The sequence below is a fragment of the Podarcis tiliguerta genome (genome assembly GCF_965153285.1).
Source record: "Podarcis tiliguerta genome assembly, chromosome: 12".
Taxonomy (NCBI): domain Eukaryota; kingdom Metazoa; phylum Chordata; class Lepidosauria; order Squamata; family Lacertidae; genus Podarcis; species Podarcis tiliguerta.
Window position 1 is genome coordinate 9,950,181 of NC_139545.1, and position 7,541 is coordinate 9,957,721.

The 7,541-nt window shown below is 44.2% G+C and overlaps 1 long non-coding RNA gene across 1 annotated transcript; it reads right to left on the reverse strand.

Annotated features, from left to right (window-relative positions):
* Nucleotides 1–1,825: 1,825 nt before the first annotated feature.
* LOC310661219 lies at nt 1,826–7,159 on the reverse strand. Its single transcript, XR_014503840.1, has 2 exons — nt 4,590–7,159; nt 1,826–4,496 (listed from the first exon to the last, which is right to left on the reverse strand). It is a non-coding gene; the product is annotated as an uncharacterized lncRNA (long non-coding RNA).
* Nucleotides 7,160–7,541: the final 382 nt, after the last annotated feature.

The window sequence follows — 7,541 nt, forward strand, 5'->3', positions numbered from 1 at the left end:
GTCCCACGAACCAATCCCGCGTGAAGAAGGTGGGAGGGGGGGGTTGCGGGGAGGAGGCCCTGCTTCCTTCCTTCTTTTTATTCGTCGTTCGCTACGGCGCCTGCGCGGCGCGCATCTTTTTCCCGCGCGTATTCAAAGATAGCCACCATAACGGTTGCATGAAGGAAGGTTGAAGGGACTCCAAAGCAATCCATCCCAATATATTGCTGCCTGCCCCTGTTTGTCACACATGAATTTGTAAATCTGTATTTCACACACCGTTTCAAACACATGCATTTGGAAAGGATCCCTAACCTGGCAGAGAGCAGGAGAGATGACATGAAATACAATCCAAAACGTTCTATCAGTACAGAACATAGCATTTTACATCAAAATAAAGGATAATTCTGTATCATACAGGACAGGTGGCAACCCTAGCTGATGCAGGCTTATTGAGGATCTGCCCATCAGCCAAGTGCCTAAATGAATAACTTTTCTTTTATAAATTAGTGTTCGGTTTATGATCTTCAGTGTTATACATTTCAATAATTTTACAACATCTTCAACATTTTGAAACTCGACTTCCCCCTCTTTCTGTGGCTCCTTAAATTTGTTTTTTTTTATATTTTCTGCGTATTCCAAATTAAATTAATTTACTCATATATTCATCTACAGTACTTTAAATATATACTCTTATAATATAACTCATGGTGGGTGTCCATATGCGCCATGCCATAGATTTCTATGAAAAGGCTTTGACTCGCTTTGCAAGTTTCCCTGGCCCTAGCTTCCATTTTATCAAGTCACAGGCTGCACACAAATGGCAGAGAATGGTTAGGAAAGGGATGGGTCAAAAGGGACCAGTTTAGGTAGGATCTTGTGTCATAGAAGCACCAAGCCACATGTTCCACAGGTACAGCTTTGCTCCAGAAGAATGTGTGTTTGTGAAAAAGCTCTGAAGAGGCTTCCCTCGCTTTTCTTGTGTTCAGACTGAAAGTATATGGTTGTATTTACAATCTGATCCTGAAGGTTTGGAAGCAGTGGCTGCTAGTCAGCTAGTTGCCCAATTGTCCGGTATTTTGCATTCATGCTGTAGTTTACAGTATTATTGGAAATCTAATGGGACAGGCTGCTGTGGTTTAGCAAAATAGTGCCAACAGCACAGTACCAGATGTAATCCATTTGGGGGATCCCAGATTGTTCAGCTTCATTTCATCCTGTTTTCACTAGAATGAAGACACATCAAGGCAATTTACATGGGACTGGTGAGCTTTCACAATAGGAGTAACTAAACTGTGCTGTCCCCCACATTCTTGTACACCTGGGTCCTGCTATGCGAACACTCATTATATGAACCTTCAGTTATCCACGCATGAAGGATTCCTGCCCTAACATCACTGCACAAGTGTCTGATTCAGATATCCGAACATACAAATCATTGCACACTGGGAAAGATCCTCCAATCGAGTGCAATATCCAGTAGTGTAGTAAGAGAGACATACATTTGGGGGTTAACTTTTCACGGGAATGCTTTGGGATTTTGGGAACGTTTTTTGGAAATTGTTGGCTTGCTATGCAAAAACTCGACTTACAAACCATTTATCAGGAACGGATTATGTTCGCATAGTGGGACCTGCATATACAGTATTGGGACTGCTTTTTTTTTTTTTTAAGTGCCCTAGAGATTGAATCAGTAGTCAGGAAGTCAGGAGCGTGGAATACATTAGATTATTGAGGATGATTCAAACCCCAGCAGACTGCAAAAAGCTCTAAAAGGTCACCTACAAAATATTTGGTTCATCTGAAATGGATGTCATTTTTTGGAAAGCTCATTGTAAATGTCAGATTCACAGAATATTTTTTTATTTATTAAGAAATGTATAAACTGTCCTTTGCAAAAAATGCCACAAAGCGGTTTGCCACGCAAAACAATGTACGTAACTATTGGCTATTTGGGTGATCTTCAGCCCAAACAGATTGTTTGGAATCCAATAAGCATAAGCCCCATCCTAAATGCATTCAACATAATGTTTATCCATAGACCGTGCACACTATCCTGGACTCTTGAAATATGCAAAGGCTTTTATTCGGAGAGAGCCTATGCCTGTATGATTAGATTGTAAGTGCTTTTACACATTATGCTGAACTTGTTCAGGGAGCTAGAGACCAGTAAATGTATGTTCATTAGCCTGAACATCTTACCTATTTCACTTTTGCTATAAACACATAAACATGGCAAAATAATGTTGCAGGAGAATACATTTGCAGTATTTTTTAAAAGTCTAGTCAAAATGCTGTTTCATTTCTGTGCTTTTTCTACCATTTATTAAGACGCTATCAAGCATATCTTTTAAAATCAGGATTGTGGTATGATTTAAAATCTGTTTGCTGTAGGCACAAGATATAAAATCTTGAGTCAATTTCTGAGCTGACTAGATACTCTGGCAAAGAACATTATTACTACCTTGCTAAGGTATTGGGTTTAACTAAAATGACTCCCAACAATATGTATTTCTAACCAGAAAGTCATACTAAACCTGTTCGTTCTGCACACGCCCAAACTGTGCTAGAACATTAACTGCTACTGCGTGTAGTATCATGTTCTGAAATGTGTAAGAAATATAGGAAAACAAGTGGGACCAGCAACACAATGTTGCAGTGTATCTCCACCCCTTAAGAGGAATGCTTCTTTTCAGAATTGGGAATTTGAAGAATGGGGAAAGGACAAAGGGCACTTCCCCACCCCCCTTCAGTACCATCTCCTTTGCTCTATAGCATTACATGGTCATTGGCTTAAAATTGGAACATAATAGAGTTTCATCGTGGAGAAAGGGCGGGGGTCTAGTTCTAGAACTGCAACATCCCTGTATAGTGCATAGGAAGAGATTTTAATCTCATGACACACCTTCCCACCCCTGGCTGCCACTGATAAGCTTTCAGGGCCTTGATCAAGTCATTTCTATTCCATCTTCCATGTTTCTTTTTTGAGCTTTCTAAAGGAAAATAGAAATTGCCAAAATAACATTTGGCATTATTGGAAAGGACACCACAAGATAATGAAAATCAGAGTAATAAAAAGAGTATACACTAGGAGGTGGAGTTTGTACCACTCCAAATGTTGGACTTCAGTGCCCATCAGCCCCAGCCAGCATAGCAAGTGGTCTAAGATGAGGGTTGTGGTAGTCCATCAATACCTAGAAGACCACAGATTCCCTATCTCTGCATTAAATCAGGGGTGGTGAACCCATGGACCAAAACCGGCCCAAAAAACCTATCCTAACGCCCCATCAACCTCCCACCATATTTTGCAGCAGTGATAGCAGCAGTGGAGTCTAACTCGGGAAAGAGGGTCAGTGATTTGCAGGGAACGAGGGTCAGTGATTTGTGGGGAACTGGAGTCAAGAGTTGGAGGCGGGGGAAGCTTCAGAGCAGGAGGGTGCAGCATAGGATGGGTCGGAAGAAGAGGAGAATGAGGCAGGTCGGGCAAGTGCTTCCACATCTTTTCCTGTACCACTTTCTCCCAGAACCAGGAGGGGACTGAAAAGGGAGGTGCAGAGGACATTGCCATGCGGGCACAGTCTCCAACTGTGTGCACACAGCTCATTGGGGAAGGTACATAAACTGGCGGAGGAGGATTGGTCGCTGTTGCTGCAACTGCTCCAGAAAATGCAAACCTGGGAATAGCTGCCTGGATGCTAGATTGGCATGCATAGATATCCAGAGCTGTGGAAGCGACTGTGAGTTATGTTTGACGATAAAGAGTGAACTATATGCTGTGTACATTGTGTTGGCTTGAAAGCACCCTTGACGGGCAGCATCACTTAAAAAAAATAATCAGAGAGGAACCAAGCAGAGTCCAGCTGTGATGGTAGGGACTAGGAGCAGCTTCAGGTATTCCTTGCCCTCTTGACTTGGAGTGCATCTGGAGCATTGGGAAAGCATTGGATGAACACCAGAGCAGACTGGAGATCTCTGCCCACATCCTCCGCTCTCCTCCAGAAATTCACAAGCACCAGGGATGATGGTCGGGTGCTCCGGAAAACCCTGAGAGGAGGAAAGCCAGAGCTGAAGAAGGAAGAGTGGGTAGGAACAGCTTTGTTAGTGACCATGTGTTTTTGCTGCCACTGCCGTTCACACGGGTTTGACTTCCCTTCTGCCACTAGGTTAGTTATAAAACAATGAACAGGGTAGAGATGCAATTGATTACTGAAATCAACACAAGGTAATATCACCAAGGCAACTATCTGTAAACAAACAATAAACATCCAAAAATGGGAAAAGTAGTTTATTTTCCAAATTGGTTTTCTCTTAAACTATAGCAAACACAGTAAATGAAGAATTCACTTGTAATGTCATCAGTGGTTCGGTGCTCATTTCTTCTCCTTCCACAATAGATTTTATCTTGAACAATTGTAAATGCAGTAATAAAGAGTCCGCTTGTGATATACCAGCAGTTCAGTGCTTGGACGCTGTTCTGGTAATCCGACATTTCGTCACTAAAAAGCTTAGTCATCAAGCTGTCAAAATCAATTGTAACAGAATTGCACTGAATTAACAAGTAGAATAAGGAAAAATTAAAATTAAGTTGAGAATGCATAATTAAGGCAAACCTTTGTAGTAAATGATAGACAGGAGAAGACAGTATGTAAATGGCTTAAAGCAGGGATATATCTATAAGAATAAAGGTGAGACAATAACTATTCACACATACATAGTTAATACCCCCAGTTCCACTATTACAGAAAATATCCATAGAAACCTACCTGTCCCCATCTGCATGCTTCCATCGGGAGGATGTATATCAGCTGGCGTAGGTGGGTCGGAGGGAGAATCTGGAACGCTGGTGCCCAGTTGTGTGTGCAAAGGCCTTTTATGCACACAGGAGAGTGTCGGGTGGCTATGTACTTTTATTTTGTCCATGGACTAATCAAGAAGGAACACAGCCCTTGAGCTTGGCTCAGTTGCCATCAGGCTTCTGTAAACTATGTTCTTGTCAGGCAGTGTGTGTGTGTGTGTGTCTTGAACAACAACAACAAAAGGATTCTTTTCCCCACTCCCTTTTAATTTGCAGACTTCTGTACTTCGGCACAGCTAGGAATTTCTCCAGGGAGTATAGAAACAATTGCCTCATATTTGGGTGGCCCCGTTTCATTACGAAAGAGAGAGGCACTCAGGCAAAAGTTCAGCGATCAAGGGAGCGATATTCTGGTTAAGGCATGAGAGACAATAGCCTCCTTTTCAGCTGCGTAGGGAAAAGATGACTCGAAGACCCCTAAGTACATCGTTGGCAGCAAAATCTGAGGCCCTGATTGATGCCACGTTTCAAATCAGATTTTTCTTACTCATTATTTCCCTAGGTCATAGCTTGCTTTGGACAATTAGCCATTTTATTTCGAGAGACAGCTGTGTGAGATTAACTCTGCTCTTACACTCTCGGAGAATTCTTAGCACTATTTTCAAGGACACAATAATATCCTTTATTTTGGGGTGGGGGGGTAATGTGCTGCCCATCAGAATATGCTTCCAGGGGAGTGTGCAATTAAAAGGGGGGAAGCATGGAAAAAAAAACAGTGAGTTGACTAAACCATAAAACACCAGTTAAAACCAGCCAGTGTGGTGTAGTGGTTAAGAGCGATAGTCTCGTAATCTAGTGAACTGGGTTCGCGTCTCTGCTCCTCCACATACAGCTGCTGGGTGACCTTGGGCCAGTCACACTTCTCTGAAGTCTCTCAGCCCCACTCACCTCACAGAGTGTTTGTTGTGGGGGAGGAAGGGAAAGGAGAATGTTAGCCGCTTTGAGACTCCTTAAAGGGAGTGAAAGGCGGAATATCAAATCCAAACTCCTCCTCTTCTTCTTCTCTTCAATCAGATGAAACTGCCTGGAAAAATAAAAAAAACACTTCACTGAGTGCCACAGAGACTTCAGAATGGGCAGCAGGTAAGCTGCTTGACAGAGGGCATTTCACATGCCAGGTACCACAACCGGAGAGGTCCTCTTGAGGATCACTGCCCTAACCTCAGAAGAGAGTCTCTGATGAAGATCATCACATCTGGGCAGACTCATTTGCTAATAATAATAATAATAATAATAATAATTTTTATTTATACCCCGCCCTCCCCAGCCAAGGCCGGGCTCAGAGCGGCTTACAAGCAATAATAAAAACAAGATGAATGATTACAACTTAAAAACAAAAATAAAATACAACATTAAAATAATGGAACATTAAAATATTAAAATGTAGCCTCATCGCAGGAGGAGAAGGAAAAGAAAAAAGAAAGAGAGGGAGGGAATCAAATTGGCTCCAAGCCAAAGGCCAGGCGGAACAACTCTGTCTTACAGGCTCTGCGGAAAGAAATCAGATCCTGCAGAGCGTTCCACCAGGCCGGAGCCAGAGTTGAAAAGGCCCTGGCTCTGGTTGAAGCCAATCTAACTTCCTTAGGGCCCGGGACCACTAGGGTGTTGTTATTTATGGACCTTGAGGCTCTCCGTGGGGCATACCAGGAGAGGCGGTCCCGTAGGTACGAGGATCCTAGGCCGTGAAGGGCTTTAAAAGTCAAAAGCAGCACCTTAAATCTGACCCTGTACTCCACCCGGAGCCAGTGCAGCTGGAAAAGCACTGGGTGAATATGCTCCCATGGCAGAGATCCTGTGAGGAGCCTCACTACAGCATTCTGTACCCGCTGGAGTTTCTGGGACAGCTTCAAGGGCAGCCCCGCGTAGAGCGAATTACAGTAGTCAAGCCTGGAGATGACCGTCGCATGGATCACTGTGGCCAGGTCGGGGCGGGAAAGGTAAGGGACCAACTGCTTGATGCGGCGAAGGTGGAAAAATGTCGCCTTGGCTGTTGCTGTAACTTGCGCCTCCATGGAAAGGGAGGCGTCAAGGATTACACCCAAACTCTTAACGGAAGGCAATAGCACTAATTGGGCCCCCGCAAGAGAAGGGAGTTGGTCCCTCATCCCCATGCCATCCCGACCTAGCCATAGGACCTCTGTCTTCGAAGGATTTAGTTTCAATCGGCTCCCACGAAACCATCCAACCACAGCTTCCAAGCATCTGGTCAGTGTGTTCGGGGCCGAGTCAGTGTAGCCATCCATCAGCAGATAGAGCTGAGTGTCATCAGCATATTGGTGACAGCCCAGCCCAAAGCTCCGGATAATCTGGGCAAGGGGGCGCATAAAGATGTTAAAAAGCATTGGGGAGTGAATTGCGCCCTGCGGCACTCCACACACCAAGGAGTGGCGCGATGACATTTCCCTCCCTAGTGCCACCCTCTGTCCCCGACCAGAGATAAAAGAGCACAACCAGTTACGGGCTATGCCCTGTATCCCCACATCTGCGAGGCGGTGGTCCAGAAGATCATGATCGACCATGTCAAAGGCTGGTGACAAATCTAAAAGGATCAGCAGTCCTGACCCGCCTCGATCCAGTTGTCTACGGAGATCATCTGTTAGGGCGACCAGAGCCGTCTCCGTCCCAAAACCAGGACGGAAACCGGACTGAAATGGATCTAATGCCGAAGGTTTGCTAGAAGGTTGCTCTTAAACTGAAGTCTTTATAG